We start from the raw sequence: 12,977 nt of genomic DNA, 5'->3' as shown, positions 1-12,977 counted from the left end.
ATTTCTCTAGCAGACCAAGGCCCAGAAATGTTTTAAAACCACTTGAGGGGAATTCCCTGGTGGTCCAGTGGTTAGGACTCTGCGCTTCCACTGCCGGGGGCACGGGTTTGATCTGGGGAACTACGATCCCGCATGCCACGTGGCATGGCCAAACAAACAAACAAAAAACAAAATAACAAGAACACTTGGGTTCCATATCTGTGTCAGCACAGTGTCCAGCAGACTTGTTTTTTTATTTGTTCTGTCCATACTGAAACACCACGGCTGAGCGTGTTGGCCACTCCCAGGCCTGTGAAGGGAAGGGATAAGAACTGGTCTGGTCCAGGCTCTTTCAGTCACTTCTTTTTTAACTTAAAAAAAAACTGTGGTAAAATGCATATAACATAAAATTTACCATTTTAACCACCTAAAAGTGTACGGCTTGATTCACTGAAGTGTACTGAATTCAGTAGCATTTAGTACATTCCAGTGTTATGCAACCCTCCCCACTATGTAGTTCTGCACCCATTGGGTGGTCACCCCCTATTGCTCTTCCCCCAGCCCCTGGCAACCACTGATCTGCTTTCTGTCTCTATGAATTTGTCTATTCTGGACATTTCATATAAACAGAATCACACAGTATGTGGCCTTTTAAAAAAAATTATTTATTTAACCTATTTATTTTTGGCTGCATTGGGTCTTCATTGCAGTGCGCGGGCTTCTCATTGCTGTGGCTTCTCTTGTTGCGGAGCACGGGCTCTAGGCGCACAGGCTTCAGTAGTTGTGGCACGTGGGCTCAGTAGTTTGCGGCTCGGGCTCTAGAGCGCAGGCTCAGTAGTTGTGGTGCACGGGCTTAGTTGCTCCGTGGCATGTGGGATCTTCCTGGACCAGGGCTTGAACCCATGTCCCCTGCACTGGCCGGCAGATTTTTAACCACTGAGCCACCAGGGAAGCCCCCAATACGTGGCCTTTTGTGACTGGCATAGCAGGTGACTCAGCATGATGTTTTCAAGGTTCATCCACGTTGTAGCAGGAATCAGAACGTCATTCCTTTTTATGGCTGAATAATATTCCACTGCATGGATAATCCACATTTTGTTTATCTGTTTGTCAGCTGATGGACACTCCGGTTGTTCCTACCTTTTAGCTATTGTGAATAGGGCTGCTATGAATATTCGTGTCCAAGTTTTTGCCTGAACACCTGTTCTCAATATTTTTTGGTCCCTACTAGGAGTGGAATTGTTGGGTCATATGGTAATTCTATGTTTAACTTCCTGAGAAGCAGCCAAACTGTTTTCCACAGCAGCTGCCACATTATACATTCTTACCAGCAGTGTATGAGGGTTCCAATTTCTCCACCTCCCTGCCAACACTTGTCATTTTCCTTTTTATAGCTGTCCTAGTGGGTGTGAAATGGTATCTCATTGTGGGTTTTGTTTGCATTTTCCTAATGACTAATGACATTAATCACCTTTGCTGTTAACTCCTTGGGGGTCCCTCACTCTCTCCATGCCTGTTTTCTCATGTCCAAATCAGGATACACCTAAGGCGGATGTGAGGTTGAAATGAGTGAACCAGGCAAAGAAGTTAGCATCCATGTCAGGCATATAGTAGGGGCTCCTAGACCACCTCAGGCAGCCCCAGGCCCGCCCTTGCTCTGTGAGGGGAGATGCTGGCTGCTCGGGGGACCCTCCTGGCTCTGACCAGCTGGGACTCTGGAATAAGTTAGAGCTGCTCCCCTCTGCCTCGACCACCCAGGACTCTACAGGGAACCATGACCCTTCAAGGCTGGGTCGGGGCTCATTTCCATTCAACCCAGAAGACAGTTATGGAGTGTAGCAGATCCCCTGGGACCCCTTTTCCATTTCCGAGCACCCCCTGCCCTCCATGAGTTTTTCCTTCTTTGCGAGCTCTCTGCAGACTGCTCTCAGCTTCTGGAGCAGCAGAAGTGCCTGGAAGCTCATCCCCCCAAGGTGACCCTTAGCCAATGACTGGGATGTGGGGGAGAGAAGACCCAGCTCCCTTGCCTGGCATGGGGACAACCTTCACTCCAAAGTCCCCCATGTGGGACAGACTGAAGGTGTCCTCTGCACCCTTATTGGCCTCTTCCTCTCCCCTCCTGCTTCCCCAGTCCCTCTCATGTCCCCTGGGAACACTCCCTTAGGAAATTGGAATCCCTTCTCCGGATCTGCTTCTGGAAAATTCAGCTTAAGACATGGAGCATCTACTGTGTGCCAAGCCCTTTGGAAAATGCTGAGATCAACAAAGATCAGCAAGATGCAGTTCCTTCCCCAGTGGAGCCCACAGCTTGCTTGGGGCTGATGTTGACAGCAGTAGCAATGCTGGCAGCCAGTGTTGTGTACCTACTACGTGCCGGGCACCGAGCTGAGCGTTTTACATACTTTATTTCATTTAAACCTTGTAACAATTCTGTGAGGGGAATGCTGTTATCATCCCCACTTTACAGATGAGAAAACTGAGGTCCAGAGAGGTTAACTAATACGTACAGAGGGACAAACTTTGGGGGCAGGGGGAAGGGGATGTCCAGATGCTCCCGTTCAATGAAGGACTGGTTGTGAGGGTGTTTCACAAGTAATTTGTTACTGACCTTGGTCAACTTTGTGGGAATGATTCAAATTAAGAAGGAAGAAAGAAAGAGAATTCAAGTCCATCCCTCTGATACTGTCATTCTCTGCTCATTTACTCCTACTCTGCTTTCCTGAGCGAGAGATGTGTGGAAGTCCTGCCCATGGGCCAGGTGAAGACCCCGTCCCACACATGTGGGTGCAAATGGGGTATTAGCTGCTGCCTTACCTGGTCTCCCCACCATCTGAGCTACCAGGAGGCCGATGGGGAGCAGGTGCCCCAGGCACCCATGGGGGGAAGAGGCATGGCCTGTGCCCCTTTGTGATTGAGCCCTGCCCCAAGTATCAACAACTACCAGACCCCTGGGAAACGAGAAGCACCCGCTCAGGAGAAGCCAGGCAATTGCTCTCTGAGAGTGTATTGGGGTGATTAAGTGCATAGACCCAAGGCAGACAGCCTGGGATCAAATCCTACCTCTTCTGTTTACAAGCTGAGTGACTTTGGGAAAGTTACTTACCCACTCAGTACCTCAGTTTCCTCATCTATAAAGTGGGGACAATAATAAATTGGTCTCTTAGGATTGTTGTAAGAATTAAATGAGATAATACACGCAAGGTAGGAGAAGGATAGAAGACTGCCTTGTATGTAGTAGGAACTATACAAAGGTTGGCTATATTATTACTCATTACTATTGTTGTGAAAGGTGAGTCAAGGCCCCGCTAAGCCTCATGGCTTAGGAGTCATCCAGCAGCCCCTGATAGAGGCCCTGAGTCTGGATGCACTCTCTCAGACAGATGACCTTGGACTCCTCGGTGCTTCTGTGGGGCAGGATAAAGTCTTCTGCCTCCCTTTTGCCCCACTTCCCACCCCTGGCTTGCATCTTGCCCCTGCAATGTTCCTGGGGCTCCCCTGAGTGGGAGGCTCTAGGAAGGGGACTGGGGGCTGGAGGGGATGGTCCCAGGGACACCGCCCTGGACTCTGAATGAGGACATTCTGTGTGCCAGCCTGCAAGCCTTATGGTGGGGGTGGGGGGATGACAGCTGGCTCTGTGTCCTGCAGCTGTGACTAAGCCATCTCAGCCACTACCTCGCTGTGTGACCCTGGCCAGCTCCCTCCCGTGGTCCTGGGGACAGTATGGACATTTTTGAAACACTGCCTCATTTAATCCTCACCCCCATCCCCCTGCTGGTGATTCTGGTCCCCATTATCCAGACAAAGAGGCAGAGGTAGCAAGAGGTGAGTAACTGCAGTAAGACAAGACAGACTCCATCATGGAGGAGCTGGGCTAGTGGAAACTTCTCCCCACTGGAAATAGCTGGATTCACTGGGTGTTCCCTCTGTTCCAGGCAGGTGCTGCTAAGGTGAGAAATCTAGAGCCACGTGCAGGTGGAGCTGGACCTGGAACCAGATCTGCTTAGATGTGGTTCCAGTGCCTGACCCTGGGCCTCAGCCCCGAGGGCCAGGTCCAGGGGCTCAGCCCTTGGACTGTGCCTCTGTTCCTGGCTGGGGTGGGGGGTTCTGAGGAGATGCAGGGGGTCCTTGGCCACACGGAGGGCAGAGGGCTGTTTCTCCCCCATCAGACTGCAGGTCCCTGAGGTCAGGCGCTGGTCTCCTCACATGAGAGACTTTCTTACTGGGAACATTTTCTTTTTTAAGTTTCTATTACAGAAACTTTCAAACATATGCATGCGTAGAGAACAAAGCATAATGACATTGGTAAGCAGCTATGCTTCAATATAAATAGTTTTTTAAAAAGCATAATGAACCCATTCTCAGGCTCAAGGCCAATCCCCCATCCCCTCTCCCTGTCCCCACCCCCAGATCATCCTGAAGCACACCTCAGACACGGTATCTCACGAATGTTTCTGAATGTATCTAAAGGTAAGGACCCTCCGCAAAGAAAAGAAAGAAAACCCCTTAATTAAGGAGACATTTGTGAAGGCAAGAACCCAATTCTCATTCATTTCCGCCTTGCATCCAGCTCAGGGGAGCCTCGTGGCTCTGGGTTTGAGGTTCCTTCTGCTTCCGTTTTCAGGCGCGAAAGCAGCACAAGCTGGGTGGGGCTTCGAGTGTGCAGGGGACTGACTCTGGCAAAGGCCCTCAGCTGCCTGGGGAGGGCGGAAATAGGGGCGACCTCTGGGGTTCTCAGGCCTTGGGGACAGTTCCTCTCGCGGACCTTGGGTCCAGAGTTCGTCTCACTCTGCTCACGGCAGGCTGGAGGGCATCGCTGGCCGTCTTGTTTTGTGTGTGTGTCTCTTCTTTTTCATTCCCTCTCCTCTCATAGTATTTGATGCCCATCTTTCTGTTGGTATGTTTCCTGCAAATGGGTGCTGCTGTTTTGTAAACATTTTTTGTTTTACTCTGGTAAATATCATTGTGTGATAGACCTCCTTCACTCAGCACTGTTTTAAAAGTATAGCCTTGTTGCTTCCAGTTGCTTCATTGTACCCCAGATGTGCAGACCCAAAATTTTCTGCTCATCCTGACCATGAACAAGTTGCCATGACACGCCCCCTTACCTGCCGGGTAGGGACAGGGCTGAGATTCCTGGGAGGTAATCGTGAGTGCAGCTGCTGGGTCCCAGGCACGCTCGTATTTCATTTGATTAAAGCACAGCTGACCCCCATCCACAGCACAGAGAAGAGGGTCCCTGTGTCCCCACACCCCTGCACGGCTGGGTTTCAGCCTGCTACCTCATTTTTGCCCGTCCACCAGAGGTGATGTCTGTGATTGTCAGTGTCTCTTCTCACGCTTGTTAGCTTCGGGGGCCTATGTTTCCTTTCCCGGCTTGTTCATGGTCCTTGTTCATGCTGGGGTCGGGCCGCTGTCCTCTTGTCGCTCTGCAGGCGTTCCTCGTATCCTCTAATCTAGGTCTTAATCCCTTGTCTGTTTTGACATGGCGAGTATCCGCCATCATTCTGTCATCCTCCAGAACTTTGAAACCTAACTCCTCTCCCTCCTGCCTGCGCCCAGCTCCTTTCTGAGCGGATGGCACAGGTGAGGCCCTTCTCACTGTCTCTGCCCTTTTGGTAAATGCCAGGCAACCGGAACAGGGTACAACCTGCACCAGGAACTTGCTCTTAGCACAGGGCTCGGGCACAGGGGAGGGAGGGATGGGCCAGGGCAGGATGGCAGCTGCCCCAGGGCCCTAACCCTTGGGTTCCCTGGTCAGGGCTTCTGGGCTCAACTGGTCAGGGTGCCTTCATTCCACACTCACCAGCGCTGGGCTGATCACTGTGTTGGACCTGGGGCCTCCAGCTTGATCAAGACCCTGCCCTTGGCCTCAAAAATGCCTGCTCAGTGCAGGGAAAGAGCACGTCCACTGCCCAGGGTGGTGGCTGGGCTGAAGCTGCAGAGAGAGGGCATTGCAGGACTCAGTCTTGGACCACTGCCATCGCTGGGCAGGGAGGGCTTCCCAGAGGAGGTGTCTTTGATCTGGGCTTTGGAGGAAGCAGGAGCGTTCTCCAGGCCTCAACAAGGTCTTAGCTCAAGCCCGGGCAGGAACAGGAGCCCAGCCTTTCATCTTCATTTCCAGGGAACATGCCTTCTAGGTCTCTCCCTTTCATGGAATTGAGTGGTCATTGCTCCTGGCTTCTCCTTCTGAACAGGGGCCAGGATGCCTCACAGGGAAGGGAGGCTTGCTTGGGGGTTAGCAGACCTGCCTTCCGTCCTTGCTCTCCCAGTGACCTTGGGCAAGTCCCTCCTCCTCTCTGGACCCCGGTCCCCGGTGAACAGTGAGAGCGTGGGGTGGAGACAGGCTCTCCCAGGACCCTCTGGGAACGCTGCCAGCATGGCAGGAGTGGCATCTTCCCCTCTTCTTGGTCCCTCCACACCTTTCAACAGATGGGGAACTGAGGGCAGAGGTCACCCTGAGTCTGTGGCCCCAGGCGCTCTCCACTGCCTCTCTGCCCTGTAGACCACCTTGCTAATAGCCCCAGGGTTTGCTCTCAGAGCCTTTCTGTACTTTCCTCATAAAACTCCTGTGAACAGAGCAGGTTCCATGGGCCAGCCGCTGTGCAGGTGTTTTACATTCCTGACCTCATTTACTTCTCACAAATCTGCAAGGTGGGTACGATGACCACCCTCTTTTTGCAGGTGATACGGAGGGGCTCAGAGAGACTGAGCCACCTGCTCAAGGTCACCCAGCTTATAAGTGGCAGGACAAGGATCCCAGCCCAGCTCTGCCTGCTCCAGAGTCCATTTCCTAATCACCTTCTCCCACACCCCCATGGGGCCTCCCTCCTAAATTCCACCTACCCTGTTAGCGTTCCTTGGCCAAGCGCTCTCCATCTGTCTCCTTGATTCCAAACCTCGACCTCACACAGACACCTCCGCCTCTCCCAGGCTCACTCCTACTTTCCCCTCTGTCGTCCCCCTTCCTGGTGGAGCCCCATCTGCCCCCTCCCCATCCCAGCTTCTTCTCGCTTCTCTGCACCTCCCTGGGGTGTGCCCAGGAGCTGGGTGCCTACAAAGCATGCCTGAGGCTCCTCATTAAGCCCCAGCCCTGCAGCACATGCTGAGGTGGGGCTTGGGGGTGCTCTGGGCCTCACATCCAGGGGTGTCACCCCCTTCCTGAGGTTGAGCTGAGTCAGCCATGGAGGAGGTCACCCTCTAGGGCCCAGAGGGGCTGGAGACTGGGCCTTGGCAGCTAGTCTGGCATGTGCCTGATGTGGCCAGCCTGAGGGGTACGTGCCTATCTTGCTGGAAGACACTGGCTTATCAGAGGGGAGTGAAGGGGCTGGGACACCCCATCTCCTGGGACGTGCAGGGACCCACGCCATCTGGGGGTGTGCATGTGTGCTTGTGTGTGCACGTGCCGGCAGTGCCAGACCAGGGCAGCGCCGGCCTGGCCCCAGAGGAGGGGTGGTGGGAGTTCTCGGTTCACTACTTGCTTCCCCTGCATTTAACAAACAGCACAGTGTCTGGGACCCAGCAGGCCTCTGGCCCATCTTCGTTGTTATTATTTTATAGTTAGGAGCTTAAATCACATTTTCTTTCCCCCCAGGCAAAGCCTGTCTTTCACATGAAACCCCAGCTGGTGGAGGGCCCAGCGTGTGTGTGTGTGTGTGTGTGTGTGTGTGTGTGTGTGTGTAAAGTGAGAACTGGGTTGGGAGTACAGCTGCCTAGGCTGAGTCCTGGCTTTACTTCTCTTCCGGCTGCAAAGTCATCCCCTGCTCAGACTCAGCTTCTGCTTGTCAAGGAGGCCACCAGCACCTGGGATGGTTGCTGAGTCTGAAATGAAACCGGGGCTGTGCTGTGTGGAAACGCTGCCGTGCAACATAGATGTGTGTGTGGGCTTGCTGCGCAGCATCTTCTATTTCTCCTTAGCGCTGTGCCAGGTCCAGGAAGAGTGGTTGACAGACCCCTGGCTCTACTTGCTAAGGATTTAGCTCATGCCCTTGAAAAGGGATTGGGTTGCCTCGGCCCCTGAGATGTAGAGCTGGCTGGGTGAGGTTCATTGCATGACTGACCGAGTGAATGAATGAAGAGACATCTGTCTCTGCAGGTGCTGAGGCAGCTGGGAGGTCATGAGGGGCTGGACCAGATGATTTTTGAGGTCACTTCCCACTGCAGGTTCTTTCCAGGTTCTGTGACCTGAGCCGACTTCTGCTCTTTTTCCAAGAGCCTCTCACTCCAAAGCCTCCCTGCAGCTGGTTCTGTGCTGGGCACAGTACTTTCTGTGCCTACACGGTCCTGCCCTCAGGGTTTCCTGGGTCAAGGAAAGCCCACAGTGAGCAGAACTGAGGCCCAGGCAGGACCTACGCGACGGGCCAGGGGAGGGGAGGACACCCTTCGGGAGGTCGTAGCTGGGTGTGGGGAGGGGGACTTCTGGCCCTTTGTGGATCAGCCTGGAAGGCTTTTTGGAGGGATCAGTGTTGAATATCAATGAGAGAGCCATCGGGCTGGCCCTCAGTCCCAGCCATCACAGGCTTGTGGTAACTAGTGCGCCTGCCCTCTACTTGCCATGCCCAGACTATGACCCTGGAGGGCAGGAGGGAGGGGTACCCAGCTGTGGAGGCAGAGGGACTCTGGCCCAGGTGAGAGTGGGAACTCCTCAGCCTGCAGGGTTCAGTCCTTGCTGACCCATCTGGGCAGTCTCTTGGGAAGCTGGGGCTTCTATGTGTGCTTCTGGCGCTGCATGACCTTAGCTGGTTCTAATCTCTCAGAACCTGTTTCCTCCCCTGCAAATGAGTGGTTAGCAAAGGTGACTACCCAGGCCCCCCAGTATGAGAGCTCTGGGTGGGGGTCTGCTAGGAGCTAGAGCCCAGCCCAAGACCTTGCACCCTGGGGTGAGCTAGGGGTGGGGGTGATCCCTCCTCTCTTTGCAGCTGCCACTTCCTGGAGGGCTTTTTTGGGGCCTGGGCCCGCCCCGCCTCCCCCAGGTCCCTCTGCCCCATTTTGTCCCCTCCGTGTTAAATTCCACAGAGGAAAGTGATCCCTCACTCAAGGCCTGAGGATTACAGGCTGGAGAGAAGTCTACGTTGCCCTGGGAACGCTCACGTAGCCCTTTCCCATCGGTGCCCTCCTTCTGCCAAAGGCCGGGGAAGGGGGATGATCCTGGCACAAACCAGCCTGGAGGAGCAGCAGGGCCTCTGGGGTTGTGGGGCTGGTCAGTCCTTCCCTCCACGCCACGGGGGCTCAGCAGCCCCAGTGTGGGGTGAACTATGTTGAGCTTCTAGTGGGCCCTATCAGGAGGTGGCTAGGGGCTAGAGGCCCTGGGATCTCCGTGTGCTGGTGCTCCCCTGCCCCCTCACTTCTGCCCTGTACCCCCTCCCAGGCTGAAGCCCCTCCATCCCTACTAAGCTGGGGATTTCCGAAGGCTGAGCCAACCGCCTGATCCTAATTATGGCGCCTTCATCGTGTTGGGGTTAAGCTCCCCATGGCCTTCCCTGCCCCCACCCCAGAGGCCAGGCCTGGGGTCAGAGATTCAGGAGGCTCATGCCTGCTGGGCCCCCTCTGGGAAGGGCCCGAATTCTCCCTGGGGTCTGGGGGGTGGGGAGGCAGCTTGTGCTGGGGGTCTGCACTGACAAGATGCCCAGGGAATGCTGGGGAGGGAGGGCTGGTTTCTCTGGAGAGCCCTCAGGGCAGCGGGGAGCCCTGGGGAGCTGATCTTTAGAGGGCAGTGAAGTCTAGAGATGAGAAACTCCCAGGGGCCCCGACCCAGGCTTCATGTAGAATCACCTAGATTTTTAAAAATACCATAGTTCAGTCCCACACCTACTGATTTTGATTTCATCAGCCAGGGCTGGGGCAAGCATCTGCATTTAAAAATTCTCCCCAGCTGATTCTCATGTCCAGCCAGTTTGAGAATCACTGCTCTATCTGATGCCCCATGGTGCTGTCAAGGAGACTGATCTGCCAGCAGAAGGTCCTTGAGGGAGGTAACTTCACTAGTTGGGCAAGACTGGGTTGAAACTTGGGGCTTCTAACCCCATGGCAGGCCACTGCCTCTCAGCCTCCTCCATCCACTGGAGGCTTGCCGCGTGTCCCATTCATTTAATCATTTGGGCACTTAGGAGCTGTGTGACCCTGAACAAGTTGCTTAACCTTGCTGTGTCTGGTGATAAGAATAGAAGGAGATGATGCTTATAAGGTCCCAGCAGCACTGGGGGCGAACGGTAGCCATTGTCCTTCTGCCTTCTGCCTGGGGCCAGTGTCAGGGCAGAGGCCTCCATCATCTCATCGATCAGGCAGGTGCAACCCTCAGAACTCCACCTACTCTCAGGTGGAGTGGGGTAGTGGCCGTCCTGGAGGTTCCCTGGGCCCTGAGAGGGAGTTGGGAGGTGCAGGGAAAGTGCTGGAAAGAATGGCTCCCTCACCCTAGGACCTCCCGTTAGGAGGGGTCACTGGTCTGGGTCCCGCAGATATAGAAATGGCCACCAGGTGTCACCCTCAGCTCATGCTTGAAGTGAAGGCAGTGCAGAAGGAGGGAAAGGGGCTGGGTGGAGAAGAGGAAGACGCCCTTCGGGGAGTGGGTGAACCTGGAGAGGGCCCGAGGCTGCTGGGGTGGCTGTTAATTTCCTCAGGAAGGTGATCTGCAAAGGTTCAATTGTCCGTCTTCAGAATTCTCCTTCCCATGTTGATGGCAAATCACAGGTCAACAAGTTCTTTATGGGGCACCTGCTGCACACGGGAGTGGGGGGGTTGGGGGACGGGTGTGGGGGGGAAGCAAGAGGGGGTAAGAATCTTACTGAACACCTACTCTGTGCCAGACCCTGTGCACATAGGAGGCCACTCAGTATTCACGACAACCTGGTAGAGTAAGATCATTAGTCCCATGTTACAGATGAGGAAACTGAGGCTCATACTGATTATGTGTTGGGCTGAGGTCACCTAGCTGGACAAGATTGAGGCCTGTCTACAGCCTAAATTCTTTCTCCTATACCAGGTTACTCAGAGGACAGGAAACCTGTAATGGGCTTCCCACCAGGCTGGGAGAGGATGTGGCAGGTGGCAACCCTTCCTGGCTCTGGTAATCAGGAGCTAGCAAGGAGCTCAGACAGGCCTGCTGCCAGTGTACTGGGTAGGTAGCTATGCTCACTGGGGTGGGTGGAAGTGGGATTTGGGTGCATGATGGGTGTGGGCATGGGCAGGCTGCAGACACAACAGCAACGAGAGGCTCTCACTACCTGCACATGTGCTCCTTGGAGCAAACTTCCCACCCCAGTGTTATTTCAGTTTCCTCACCTGTCAATTCTACAGGCAGACTTTGTTCATCCAATACCCTGTCCCTGCCCCGTGCTGGGCTCTGAGCTGACCACTCCTCAGGTCAGGTACTAAGACGGACAAGACAGACCATCCCTCACCTGCAACCCCCCACCTTATGCCTAGATCCAGAGTTTTTTGATCATGCCCCCTAGCGATAAAACAATTGCTGAGCATGCACGTGTAATATAAGCATGTTTTCATACTGTTTACCTTGTAAAACACTCACACTGAATGAAAAAAAGATGAGATTAAAAAAAATAGATGTCCTAATATTTTCCTCCTGCACCTCTGTTAACCACTCCACCACCACCCTCCCCACCGCCAACGGCACTTTAGACCCAACTGCTCCAGGAAATGGGAGGGTAGAATGAGTCCAACCCAGCTCAGGATGGAAGTATGGTCAGTGTTCTCGAACGTCCTTGCCCACCCCTTCACGCCCTAGCAATGGAAGGGAGAAACTTCAGGCACAGCAGGGTGGGAGCGCGGGCAGACAGGAAGCATAGGCAGGGCCATGTCAGGGAGGGACTCCGATGACCTGGACAAGAAGCAGGTTTTTATTCTAGACCCTGATGCTGAAAGTTTTGTGATTACTTTTTACACTACCCCAGGACATATAGAACCAGATATTGTGTCCTAGGTAGTTATCTGATTTTATGTCCTTCAGGTAGTTCTGTTCTGTTTCCAACAGTTTAAAACATCGTGCCCCCCGCAACTCCCGCCCCGAGTTGGGAGCACTCCTTCCAACACACACACTTGGGACAGGAAGGACAGAGTCTGGCGGGGGACGACGTAGGTGCCCCTTCCTCAGGGGTTTCATCCTCCACTGCCCTTCCTGGGTTGGAGGCCCCTGTGTCCTCCTTGCCTGGGCAGGTCCTCCTGCAGGACCAGCACTTGGGGGCCTCCATGAATAGGAGTTGCAGGAGAGGAGGGGCGAGAGGCTGCATCTGGGGTACAGAAGTGAGCCCCCCCTTACTCAGAGAAGTCTTGAGAGAAGCCCCCTTCCCCCCAACCCTGGCTGGGTGCTGGAAAGGACCAAATGGCTTGTGAAGACATCTGGCTGCCCCCCAGGGTGGCTGCCATGGTGGCTGGCCCAGTGTGGGTGCCTTTGTGTGCTGTGACTGGGTGTCTGTTTCCGCAGTCACTGGGTGCTTGTTCTGTGGGGTGAGGGGTGTGGGGGTGGGAGTGGGGGCACGGCCTGTGGCTGGGCAAGTACGTGAGGCTGGGCACGAACAGCCTCACCTACCAGCCCTACTCCTGCCAGGTACAACCAGCTGCTGCGGCTGCCCGCCACCCGCCTCCTCCCTTCCCTGGGCCTGGCCAGGCCGGGGGGCAAATGACTTGGCGGGCACCTCCCCTCACTTGGACCCACTGGGGCAGGGCCGGCTCACCTAGGGCACAGGCCCGCCTCCAGCTAGGTTGGTGCTCTGCTAGCCGCCCTCCCCCACTCCTCACCGGGGGGATGGGGGATGCGGCAAGGGAGGGGGCTCGGGGCAGAGCTACGCCCCCTCTCCTCTCCCAGACTGCGGATGGGTAGGGCAGGGCAGAGGGGGCCAAAGGAAGGGGGGCGTTCTCTGTTTAGGGCCAGGAAATGATTTCCATGCAAATAAGATGCAAACTCCTTAATGAATTTGCAATTAGGAACAGAGGCTGCCAGGCCCGGGCAGCTCCTGCAGGTTTTATGAATGGGCCAGCGTGGGGCGGGG

The sequence above is a fragment of the Lipotes vexillifer genome, unplaced genomic scaffold (genome assembly GCF_000442215.2).
Source record: "Lipotes vexillifer unplaced genomic scaffold, Lipotes_vexillifer_v1.1 scaffold4, whole genome shotgun sequence".
Lineage (NCBI taxonomy): Eukaryota > Metazoa > Chordata > Mammalia > Artiodactyla > Lipotidae > Lipotes > Lipotes vexillifer.
Note: the sequence above shows the minus strand (reverse complement) of the source record.